Source organism: Phoenix dactylifera, unplaced genomic scaffold (assembly GCF_009389715.1).
Source record: "Phoenix dactylifera cultivar Barhee BC4 unplaced genomic scaffold, palm_55x_up_171113_PBpolish2nd_filt_p 000759F, whole genome shotgun sequence".
Classification (NCBI taxonomy): domain Eukaryota; kingdom Viridiplantae; phylum Streptophyta; class Magnoliopsida; order Arecales; family Arecaceae; genus Phoenix; species Phoenix dactylifera.
Genome location: NW_024068130.1, coordinates 87,751 through 101,030, shown reverse-complemented (window position 1 = coordinate 101,030; position 13,280 = coordinate 87,751). Strand labels below are relative to the sequence as shown.

The 13,280-nt window shown below is 40.6% G+C and overlaps 1 pseudogene; it reads left to right on the top strand.

The window, feature by feature from the left end:
• The window catches only part of LOC120107083, a 28,079-nt pseudogene extending 25,146 nt beyond the window's left edge, over positions 1-2,933 (top strand).
• Positions 2,934-13,280: the final 10,347 nt, after the last annotated feature.

The window sequence follows — 13,280 nt, the reverse complement described above, 5'->3', positions numbered from 1 at the left end:
TTTCTATCAAAAAGTTTACTTAAAGCTTTTTATATATTAAGTTTTTGATGGTTGTATCAAATCTCATATTGCTTTATCATATATGTAATGTGTATTTTTAAGTATGGTGGTTATTTTACATAGATCTCCCTTTTTAATGAAATAACCACACAAGAGTGTGTTCTACACATTCATTTGATAGAAAATAACGCTCGTAAAGCAAATAAATGATAAAGGTGATTTTTACTTCTAATTATGCAAGAATCTTATCAAGATCTATTTTATCTTTTCTTAATTTAGTCTTTTAATAGTCAAAGTTGCTTGACGTGGGCTATTATTTACCCAATTTTCGACAGCAAGTGGGTAAGCCCTACTCAAGTCGTTCCTAAGAAATCGGGTTTGACGGTAGTAGAAAATGAAACAAGGTGAATTAGTTCCAACTCGTGTCCCGACGAGTTGGCGCATGTGGTTGACTACCGAAAGCTGAATTTGGTCCACACGAAAGGATCACTTTCCTCTACCCTTCCTAGACCAAGTATTGGACGAGGGTTGCCAGGGCAAGATTTCTATTGTTTTCTCGATGGCTATTCGGGATATTATCAAATTGAAATTTCCACCGGAAGATCAAGAGAAGACTACCTTCACTTGTCCCTTTTGGCACATTTGCTTTCCGCACGAATGCCATTCGGGGTTGTGTAATGCAACCTGCAACATTCCAAAGATGCATGCTCAGCATCTTTGAAGACATGAACGAGAAATTTTTTGGAAGTGTTTCATAGGACGATTTCTCCATTTTTTGAGCGACTCATTTGATGATTGCCTGTCACATTTACAAGCAGTCTTAGCTCGATGTATAGAAAAGAATTTGATACTGAATTGGGAGAAATGTCACTTCATGGTGCCAAAGGGAATTGTCCTAGGACACATTGTTTCATCAAAAGGAATGGAAGTAGATAGAGCTAAGACTGATTTAATTGCTAAGCTAACCTGCACCCAAGACGGTTAGAGATGTTAGATCATTTTTGGGTCACGCTGGATTTTATAGGAGGTTTCATCAAGAACTTTAGTGTCGTAGCTCGACCATTATGTAACCTCCTATCCCTTGATACATCGTTCAACTTGGACTGAAACTTGCCAAGATGCATTCGAAGAAGTTAAAGTCTATGCTTAGCACTGCACCCATCGTTCGACCACCGATTGGTCATTACCTTTTGAGATTATGTGCGACGCTAGCGACTATGCGATAGGAGCTGTCCTAGGACAACGCAAGGATAATAAGCCATATGTCATTTACTATGCAAGCAAAACCTTAAACGATGCTCAAATGAATTACACTAACCACCCGAGAAGGAATTGCTTGCAGTAAGTATTTGCCTTAGATAAATTTCGCTCTTATATCCTTGGTGCTCCTATTGTTATCTTCACGGACCATGCGGCACTAAAATATTTGTTGGATAAGAAAGAAGCCAACCACGCTTAATACGATGGATACTTCTACTCCAAGAATTTGATATCACTATCAAAGATAAAAAAGGAGTAGAGAATGTGGTTGCTGACCATTTATCACGATTAGTTTTTCATGATTCAGTGCCACAGTTTTCCATCAAGGACTCATTCCCTGAAGAGCAGTTGTTTGCACTTTCTAGTATACCATGGTATGCAGATATTGTAAATTTTCTTGTTACAAGCCGGATGCCGGAGCATTGGGGGTCGACAGATAGAAAATTTTTCTTGCGCGAAGTAAAGAATTATTACTATGACGAACCCTATTTGTTTAAATATTGCAATGATCAAATCTTTAGACGATGCATACCGGATCATGATATACAAAGCATACTTTCTTTCTGCCACACTGATGCTTGCGGTGGACACTTTGCCTCTAAGAAAACTGTTGCAAAGGTCTTGCAATGTGGTTTCTATTGGCCTACTATGTTCAAAGATGCCCACGAGTTCTGCAGAACATGTGATCCATGTCAACGTATTGGAAGTCCTAACTCGTAGGTAAATGATGCCTCTTCAACCCATTACTATTATCGAAATTTTCGATTGTTGGGGCATCGATTTATGGGCCCATTCCCACCATCTTTTGGATATGAGTACATTTTAGTCGGTGTCGAATATGTGTCCAAATGGGTAGAAGCTGTTGCTTGTAAGACCAATGATCACAAATCTGTCCTGAAGTTTTTAAAAGAAAATATTTTTTTCACGATTTGGGATGCCTAAAATCATAATTAGTGACGGTGGAAAACACTTTTGTAATAAGCCTTTCGAAACCTTAATTGAAAAAATATGGGTGTCACCCATAGAATTGCTACCCCCATATCATCCGCAAACCAGTGGCCAGGTAGAGTTAGCCAATCGAGAGATCAAACGTATTTTAGAGAAAACGGTGAACCCATCACGGAAAGATTGGTCCTTGAAACTATCAGATGCATTATGGGCCTTATCGTACTGCATACAAAACCAATCTTGGCATGTCTCCCTACCGGCTAGTCTACGGAAAAGCGTGTCATTTGCCCGTAGAAATAGAACCATAAATCGTATTGGGCAATTAGAAAATTGAATTTTGATTTACAAGATGCCGGTCTAGCTAGAAAATTGCAATTAAAACGAGCTTAATGAGATTCGCAGAGATGCTTATGACAATGCCTAAAATTTGCAAAGAACGAATGAAGATCTTACATGATAAATCAATTTTTAAAAAATCTTTTGAACCTTTGCAAAAAGTTTTTTTATATGATTCCCGCTTACATCTGTTTCCTCGGTAAGTTTGCGATCGAGATGGACAGGTCCTTACATTATAAAAACTGTTTTTTCCACATGGGCGGTTGAGATTGAGAATCCACGGGATGGTAGAATTTTTAAGGTAATGGACACAGACTTAAACCTTTCTTTGAGAATTTTGCAGATGAAAGAAGACTCCTTTTTTTGGGGGAAGCCTTCTTATGACTGAACATGAAGGCAAAGGTATGTGTATATTAGTTAGGATTATTTTTCTAGTTTTGTAGGTTTTATTTTCTGGATATCAACAGCTCAAGGTATTCCTCTTCTCTCCAATATTATTTTCTCTATTGTCTTTCTTTATAATTTTCTTGTATCTATTACATTGAGGACAATGCAATGTTTTAGTTGGGGGGAGGGAAGTATTTTTGCAAAAAAAAAAAAAAAAAAAAAGTTTTTGCATTCTTTTTTTTAGCAAATGCACATGTATTTTTCATATTGAGTTTGTGGCAACTATTAAGGCAAGAATACATGCGTACTATGACTAATTAGAGACCTATTATTAGATCCCCGCACATGTATTTAATGATTATAGGAAGGCCTCAGGAGTTCACATTTGTTTAATGCATTTTTATTAAGCTATATCTGTAAAAGAAGTACGAGTATCCTTGTCCGTACTATAAGGTTCTTGATTTGGTTTTTCACATAAAGATCGAGGTTGAATACCCCGGCTAGATCATCTAAGTGCCTTATGTTCCGATCTTGGTTGACCTATAGTCACGTTGCAGTCACATTATATGGTTCAGTTTACCTTCTCTATTTAAAAAAAAAAAATTAAATAAATAAATAAATGAGGAGATGACAAGTCTAACCTCGTGGCGTAGTTTGGTTCGAGTAATTAAGCCCGAGGGGTGTTTACACCTAATGCCTTGAGCCAACTGGATCAGGAGTCATTGGCCGAAAACTCGCTACATGGACCTTGCTAGAGCCTAAGGGGGTTGGACTATTGTAATCACCATATTTAAAAAAAAAAAAAAACATGAATAGGGTTGGTCGGGCTGAACCCAGTGACATGTGGTAATGGCTGGTTTGACTCCATTGTATTGGACTTTTGTGTACTTTGGATATTTAGTTGGGATTGATAGCTCATTCTTTTTATGCAAACCATTCTTGACAATTTTAGACAACATGAGATATTCCGAAATTTGATGGATCAGGCCCTAATAAACTGTAGTAAACACTTGTGAACTTGAGTAGTACACCTAAAATTCAAGCAGTACCATGTTGTGGTGGAGGTATTAGTACTCTGAGAAAGTCATACTATTTTATGCACACTACACTTTCATATTTTCCTTGCTTTGAAAGTTGCCGTATATTAATTAATTACATGTGTATTAGCTTAGGCTTTATTTCATATTTTTAGGATCTCGTGTCATATCATTCATGATGTTTGTGGGTAACATCCCTGAAAACCCTCACGAGACAATACTCGTCCACTAGGGTAACCTAGGGGTTTAACGGCTTGTTGCACATGCTAAGTGCAATCGTGATGCCCTACGAAAGTGGGTACGTATCTTAGTTTTATGTCTTTAGCTTCAATAAAAAGTCATAAGTTAGACCACATTTTTTGTGTCCTCATTATTGTTTGCTCGTTAATTACTAGAGACTAGCAATAAGCTAGTTGGGGGGTATGATGAGAGCATAAAAGTGCATTATACACGTTGCTTAAATTAATATTATTGCTAACAAATAATGATAAAAGGGCTGCATTAATTTTATATTTTATTTGGCACAGATTATAGTAAATCAGAGTTAAATGTGCATTTGGTTGACTTCAAGCTTGATTACACTGGAACAAAATTGAACCCGGTCAAGCACACTTGCACCCGAGGGACACATGGCAGCCATCCGGAGGCAGCGCAAGATGCATCCACTAAGGGTCTAATTTCATCATCCGGGAGGATCCAAAACCCCGCAACGGATCTGTGATTTGATCTCCCGCAACCCCTCATCCAGATCCTGCGATCAACGCCCTCATCTTCCGCCCGTTTAAGGCGCTTCCCAGCTCCTCCTTCCGCGTGCGACCCCGTATCCCAGCGCCCGTGAAGCTTCCCAAAACACCCAAAGCACCGCATCCTCTTCCTCTTGATTCTCCTGCGGAACCAGCGAGCAGCACCCCACATCATCTTCCTTCCCCGTAATCCCAGCTTCTGGATCAAGCAACGCAACGCCCGTGATCACCGCCCAGCCATCCGCCTCCTCCACGGCGTCCGTCCAAGCTTCTCCCCCGCGAGCAATCTTCCGTGATCATTCCGCGATCACCTCCCAGCATCATGCGTCCGTGAACCGCGTCCAACCGCGTCCGCATGCCAACCTCCAGCCCGAAATCCAGCCACGAATTGACGCCCTCCGCCTCTGCAGCACCCATTTCCTCGTCACAGCCGGATCCGGCGACCGGGCATCCCGCTGCCAGCCGAGATGGGCATCCCGGACGATCTCCTCCTCCCAGCAAAATTCCAGCATCTTTAGTTTGGAAATTTTGGTTTTAATTTGTGAGGAAATCTTGTTTTTTGGTGAGGTTTTCATTGTATAAAACAGGGGAGGGGTCGACTGGGAGGTGGTCCTTCATTCCCACACAAAAAAAAGGAAGAATAGAGGAGTCGGCTGCTGCGGTTGAAGGAAAAGAAGAATAAGGAAACAGGGGATGCCCTGTTTCCGAAAAGAAAAAGAAGAAAAAAAAAAATAGAGAGAGGAGTAACAGGGGAGAGTCTATGATGTTTGTAAGTCCCTTGGCAAAGGGTGATGGATGAACCCTTGTCATGTTGTTTTCATCAAGTACACTCTAAACTTTAAATTTTAATTGTTTTATATCCATTGGTATGTTTTGGGTTCTTGCATATTTATTTATTAGATAGATCTTGTATGGTTTATATTTATTGATGCATGGATTGTTTCGATGCTTGATTTGTCGTAGACGTAACCGGCACGATAAATACTTGGATGTTTAATTCATATTTTCAGATTTTATATTCCATGATTAGGACTACCCTATCATATTAATCCTTAATCAAGAATCGCCAAGTTTATTTGATGAAAGTAATATTGTCAAGGAGGATTCCGGATCCCTAGCCTTCTCTATATTCTTGAACTCTGTTTAGTTATCTATTAATCCTCTGCTTTTAACTTTTAAAAATCAACTGAAAATTACATCTAAAAATTACGCTAATAATCTATAGATCGTTTCCTGAGGAATCGACCTCGGACTCCCGAGTTATATTACTTGTGCGATTCTCCTGCACTTGGGAGAGCAGTTTTATTTTTGCACCACCTTGTCTTCAACTTGATCGTTGACGTACATCACATCACAGAAATACAACCAGATGTAAAATAAAAATAATAATAAATTACATTCCCTTTTAAGAGGCACGCAGGCCTCCAAAACATCAAATAAGATGCATGCAAGTATCTGAAAAATTACATGACATTACAGATCACATCGCAGGTCATTACATTTGATACCAAAAGGGTTTGAATCCTATGATCATCACCACATGCAGCAATTATAATTTTCAGATCTGAAATCTAATTGATTATCTCATGACATAGGTTGCTGATCATGCTAATCATGATTCTAAACATTGTAATCCCATTAACAATGCAATTAGAATAATCTTTTTATCACATAAAAATCAGCACCCTAGAAAAAATCTGCATGCAGAAAATTTTCAGCATGCATAATCATTTAAATTTCAGATCTAATAAGCCTATTAATAATTAATCCTTACCTTAATCTACGATGCCTAGGCTGTGATACCACAGTTAGGAACCCGCCCATGCCGCAGAAAATTTCAAAAATTCAGATGCAGTGGAAGAGGCATGCGCGGGATCAACCGTTCATTGCATGAACATTGTTTAAAACCGTTCGTAGATAGATTAGGATAAAAAACTTTTAAATAACATTAGAAGATCAGATCTTCACCTTGTGTGGGTAGATGATCACTGCAAATTGATGATTGTGCTGTTGGATGAAGGTTCGCTTGAAGCCGTTCAAGTGCCCGGCCTCTACGGGTATCCACACGAAGCAAGAACCGATCAAGCTTCTTTGTCTCCCCAGGGTGCTAGCTCCTTGCAGAGATAACTTTTAATGGCTGATCTCCTCTCTTTCTTTCCACTCTTGAATGTGCTTGAGAGGAGGAAGAAGAAGGATGAAGAATAGTAAAGGAACAAAATCCCTGCAGCCCTCCTTCTTTTCCTTGCGTTGGAAGGAGGAAGGGAGGATGAAGAGGCCACCTTTCTTTTTCTTCCTTTGCTTGCGGCTGAACCAAGGAAAGGGGAGGAGAGGGGGCCACGAATTGGAGAGGGAGAGGGCTTCAATAATGCCCTAGGTCAGCCCCCACGCCTCCTCTTAAATAGCATGTGGAGCTCTTACTTTGTAGGAGCTCCTTGATAAACTTCCAAGAGGGGCGCCGGCCCCTCTTCTTTGCCGCACCAAGCAAGGAAAAGGAGGAGGGGCGTGTGCCCCTCCTTCATGGTTAACCTAATCCTCCTCCAAGGAGGATTATGTGTCATTCTTATGGTTTAGTCCTAATCTAATTAGGATTAACCAAATCATGAATCAATCGGATTCAATCTATGCTAGTCCTAATCCAATTAGAACTTGAATAAACCATGACTCAATTGAACTCTTCAATCCTAACCCAATTAGGAGTCATGTTGATTCATTAGATTAATAATTAATTATGACTTAAGAAATCCTAATCCAATTAGGATTTGTTTAATTCTAGTCCTAATCCAATTAGGACTCTAATTTTGTTACCCAGATAGACAACCCAAGAGGGGGGGGTGAATTGGGTTTTAAAATAATTTTGCAATTAAAACATTTGAGGATGACTAATTAATACTTTTGCAAGATGATTAATTAGTTGCTATGTGCTGTGAGTGAAATGAGAGTGAGAGAGAGAGACACAAGCAATCACAAACACAATGTTTATAGTGGTTCGGAGCTAACCCTTGCTCCTACGTCCACTCCCCAAGTCTCACTTGGGAATTCACTATAACCCCTTGGATTACAGCCGGTTGTTTTACAAGCTCACAATCCAACTTGTTGTTTTACGAGCTCACAACGAACTCGGTCGGTTTTCCCAGGCTCACCGACTAGAACCACCCCGATTGTTTTCCCGGGATCACAATCGAACCCTTACACGTTGGTTTTACCCTCGGCTCACCAACCAACCTCTACACTCTTGATTCAATCCCCTGATTGAATCAAGCAAAGACAAGATGGAAAGAACAAGGACAAACAGAAAAACAGAGCTTCTAAAAAGCAGATATACAGCAATATAAACTAGAGAGAAGTTAAGAGCCCTCAAACACTTTTGAGTTGGAGTAGAGAAGGGCTTCTTGAACTGTGAGTCTCCTCTTGAATGTCTGGTCGACTTGAAGGCAGGAGGAGACTTCTTTAAATGCTGGGAAGAGGTAGCTGGTGTTAGGATCCCACATATGCCATGAAAATTCGAAATAATTTTCATGTTGCAGCGAAAAAACTATGCGGGATCCGTTCATCGCATGAACGTGTTTTAAAACCTTTCGTTTGTAGATAGATTAGAATTAAATTATTTTAAACTATTTTAAAATCATTAAGAAGATCAGATCTTCACCTTGTGCGGGTAGATGGTCTCCACAAATCTGATTTACGTGGTATTTGATCAAGGCTCAGTGGAAGCCGCACACGCGTCCGGCCTCTACAGGTATCCACACGAAGTACTGACTCGATCGAAGCCTTTGGATCTCACCGGGGTGCTAGCTCCCTTGCAGAGATGGCTATGGATGGCTGAAGTCCTCTCCTTTGAATCAACCTTTGATTGGCTTGAGAGGAGGAAGAAGAAGGAAGAACCAAAGGAACAAGAACAAAGCCCTGCAGCCTTTTTCTTTTTCTTCCTTTTGGAACCAAGATGAAGAAGGAAGAGGGCGTCTTAGGCTTTTCTTTTTCTTCTCTTGATTGTGGCTCAAAGGAGGAAGATGGAGGAGGGTGCTCACGGCTGGAATGAGGAGAAAAACATCCATCTTTTTCGAAATTCCATGCTCCCTTTTAATTAGTTAAGAGATAAGGATGAGTTCCTATTTTTTAGGAACTCATCTTTATCTCTTCTTTTGGCTAACAAGGAGGGGCGTGCGCCCCTCCTCTTTCTCCCACGCACACCCCAAGGGGAGGGGCGTGGGCCCCTCCCTCAAGTTCATTTAAATCTGCTATTTAAATAAATTAAAGGGGGTTTTAATTTGGGTCCATTGCATGAGTCCAATCCTAGTCAAAATAGGATTTTTATGAACCCATTTCAATTTCCTCCAATTTCTAATCCAATTAGAATTTAATTGAGCCATGACTCTATTGAACTCTTCAATCTTAATCCAATTAGGAGTCATGAAATTAATTAGATTAAATTTAAAATTAATTAGGACTTAAGAAAATCCTAATCTAATCAGGACTTGTTCAATTTTCAGCCCTAAGACAATTTGGACTTTAGAAATCCTATTCCAAATAGGATTCTAATTTAATTTGAAATTCTAATCCAATTAGGAATCCAAAGATCCTACTCCAAGTAGGACTCGTGATCAAGTCTAATTAATTAAATTTAATTAATTAAATTAAATTGCAATTCGATTGCAATTGTTCCTTCTTCTAGCCACTAACTCTTAGCGGGTTTTCATTTATCAATCTAATTGATTATTTGTGATTCCTAATCACATTCAACCATTGGATCGGTCAATACCTCTAATGTGTGTGACCCCATAGGTTCCATTCTGACTGGTAGTGAGATATATTATGATCTCTATCACAATATCATTGAAAACTCCTTTCAATGGGTTGAAACAATTCCATCTCAACTCACCTGGGATTATCGACCATCGAGATGATCCCTGTGAGTCTCACCATCCACCAGTGACACCTAGCAGTATGTAGTGGCCACCCAGCAGAATAGAATGATGAACCTCTAGGTGCAGCAATCGTATGATACAGTCCTTCTATCGTGGATCCCTACAGACCGGAGGTCATGGATAACTCGTCAAACTCCGTCGTCTGTCATATGTCTAGATTTATTTGACTTGAGTTCGATAGTGAAAAACTCTTTCTCCACTTTATATTACTGCCCTGGCCAAGGTCTTAGAACTCAGTCTAATAAATCACATAGGATCACTCCTCTTCTATCAAGGTCGATAGATTCCATGTAAGTGCATACCCTACTCCTACAGTGAACTTACTGCAGCCAATCTACACTACAAGGACCCATATGGCTAGAGACTATGTATACGTGTAGTCAAACTACAATAACCTCACTGTGAGTAGCCGAAGCACCGCAGGTCAAAGGACCAGTCATACTACTGCAACATCAAGCAAGTCACTGACGAGTGGATAGACATCCAAGTGACTTCTTGTCTTGGTCACGCTCAGTACCCTTGTTCTCTAACAAGCACCTGCACTATCACTTCAGTGTCCCTACACTGTAGACTCGAGTCTCGTCCATCCAGAAGAAAAGTGATCTGTGCACTGATCGGATCGATCACCGTCCTCGTGATGATCCATTGATCAGGAGCATTTAGAAATTAATCACCAATGATACATGGCTCAAATTCTCAACTCTTGAGAATATGTATCATCATCTTATTAATTTCTTGGACGATTCATAGACACATAAAAAATATGAATGAAAAAGATGCCCATTTATTATTCAATAATAATAAAGTCAAGTACAAATTTATGTCCTAGAAGTAATAATGTGTCCGCCAGATTGGCTTCTAGGGCATACATCTAACAATCTCCCACTTGCACTAAAGCCAATTAGACATATATCTAAGTCCCATCTTCTCAAGGTGGGCTTCTGTCTTCTGCTGATTTAACTGCTTAGTGAGCGGGTCTGCCACGTTGTCCGCGGAGTCTACTCTCTGCACCTCGACATATTTCTTCTCGAGGTATTCGCGTATGAGGTGAAAGCGCCGCTCTATGTGCTTGGACTTCTGATGAGACCTTGGCTCCTTAGCAAGAGCTATGGCGCCATTATTATCGCAGTAGAGTGTGATGGCATCCGATGGCATTACATCTAGCTCTGCAATGAATTTGTTGAACCAGAAGGCTTCCTTTGCAGCTTCAGAGGCGGCGATATACTCAGCTTCCATGGTAGAATCAGCAATGATCGGTTGTTTGGAACTCTTCCAATTTACCGTACCACCATTGCACAAGAACACATATCCAGATGTAGACTTTCTATCATCAATATCAGTCATAAAGTCTGAATCTGTGTATCCTTCTACCTTTAACTCCGATGCTCCTCCAAAGACCAAGAACAAATATTTAGTTCTTCTTAAGTACTTAAGAATGTTCTTCACAGCTGTCCAGTGCTCTTCACCTGGATTCGACTGATATCTGCTAGTGACACTCACAGCAAGGGCTATATCAGGTCGTGTACACAGCATGGCATACATGAGGCTTTCTATTGCAGAAGCATAAGGAATCCTGCTCATGCGTTGAATCTCTTCAGATGTGTTGGGGCACATCTTTTTGGAGAGATGAATTCCATGCCTAAGGGGTAATAGACCCCTCTTGGAGTTTTCCATACTGAACCTCTTCAGTACCTCCTCTATGTATATCTTTTGTGATAGGCCAAGCATCCTTTTAGATCTATCCCTATAGACCTTTATCCCCAAAATGTAGGATGCTTCCCCAAGGTCTTTCATGGAGAACTCTTTTGATAACCAGACCTTGACCGAGGTTAGCATAGGAATATCATTTCCTATCAGGAGGATGTCATCCACGTACAGTACGAGGAACACGACAGCACTCCCACTAACCTTCTTGTAAACACACGGTTCCTCTTCGTTCTTGATGAACTCAAATGATTTGATCGCATCATTAAAACGAGTGTTCCAACTCCGAGATGCTTGCTTTAGTCCATAGATGGACCTTTGCAGCTTGCAGACCTTGTGATCACCATCACTGGAAGTGAAACCCAAAGGCTGCTCCATATAGATATCTTCATCAAGATATCCATTCAGGAAAGCAGTTTTCACATCCATCTGCCATATTTCATAATCATGAAATGCTGCAATAGCAAGCAATGTTCGAATGGATTTCAGCATGGCTACAGGTGAAAAGGTCTCCTGATAGTCAATGCCTTCGCGCTGACTATACCCTTTCGCTACTAGCCTTGCCTTATAGGTCTCTACCTTTCCATCCGAACCTATCTTCCTTTTATAGATCCATTTACATCCAATAGGTACTATACCTTCTGGTGGATCTACTAAGGTCCAGACTTGGTTGGAATACATGGAGTCTATCTCTGACTTCATGGCTTCCAGCCATTTCTCGGAATCGATATCAGATATCGCCTCGTCGTAGGTATTGGGATCCTGTACATGTTCCCTATCTCCCATGAGGAACATTTCCTCGGTGTCCTCTACTAGTATACCTAAGTATCTATCGGGAGGATGGGAGACCCTACTAGATCTACGAGGTGGAAGAGGTACTACGTGTACTGGCTCTGTATGAATAAGTTCTATAGGATCCATGACTCGTTGCTTTTCAGAGACTCTCTCTTCAAGCTCAATTTTTCTCCCACTGCCTCTATCAAGGATAAACTGTTTTTCTAGAAAGACGGCATGTCGGCTCACAAACACATTGTAATCCTCTGAGATGTAAAAATTGTATCCTAATGACTCTTTAGGATATCCAATGAAACGAGCACTTATGGTCCTAGGCTCTAACTTGTCCGCCTGTAGTCGCTTGACGTGGGCCGGACATCCCCAAATCTTGAGATGACCAAGACTCGGCTTCTTGCCATGCCATATCTCATACGGTGTGGTAGGAACGGATTTAGAGGGAACTCTATTCAATAAATAAATTGCGGATAATAAGGCATCTCCCCAAAGAAACATAGGTAGATCAGTGAAGCTCATCATGGATCGGACCATATCCAATAGAGTCCGATTCCTCCTTTCTGACACCCCGTTGAGTTGAGGTGTACCCGGAGGTGTCCATTGTGAGACTATGCCATTTTTCTTGAGATAATTCCGGAATTCCCCACTAAGGTATTCTCCTCCTCGATCTGATCGAAGAACCTTAAGGGTTTTTCCAGTCTGTTTTTCTACTTCATTTCTGAACTCTTTGAACTTTTCAAAAGACTCAGATTTGTATCTCATAAGATACACATACCCATATCGTGAATAGTCATCGGTAAAGGTAATGAAGTATGAATAACGACCCCTGGCTAGCACATCGAATGGGCCACACACATCAGTGTGTACCAGGGTAAGTATTTCAGTGGTCCTCTCCCCATGACCTACAAAGGGTAATCTAGCCATTTTTCCTTGAAGACAGGACTCACAAACTGGATATGACTCGGAAGTCAATGGTTCAAGAAGCCCATCTTTCTCCATTTTGTTCATTCTGTCCTCTCCAATATGGCCAAGCCTGAGGTGCCACAAATACTTCTGGTTTATCTTATCTCTGGATCTTTTAGATCCTATGGCACTCACTACTTGCTCAGACACATTCACAGACACATCAATATACAAGTGATAGAGACTATCAA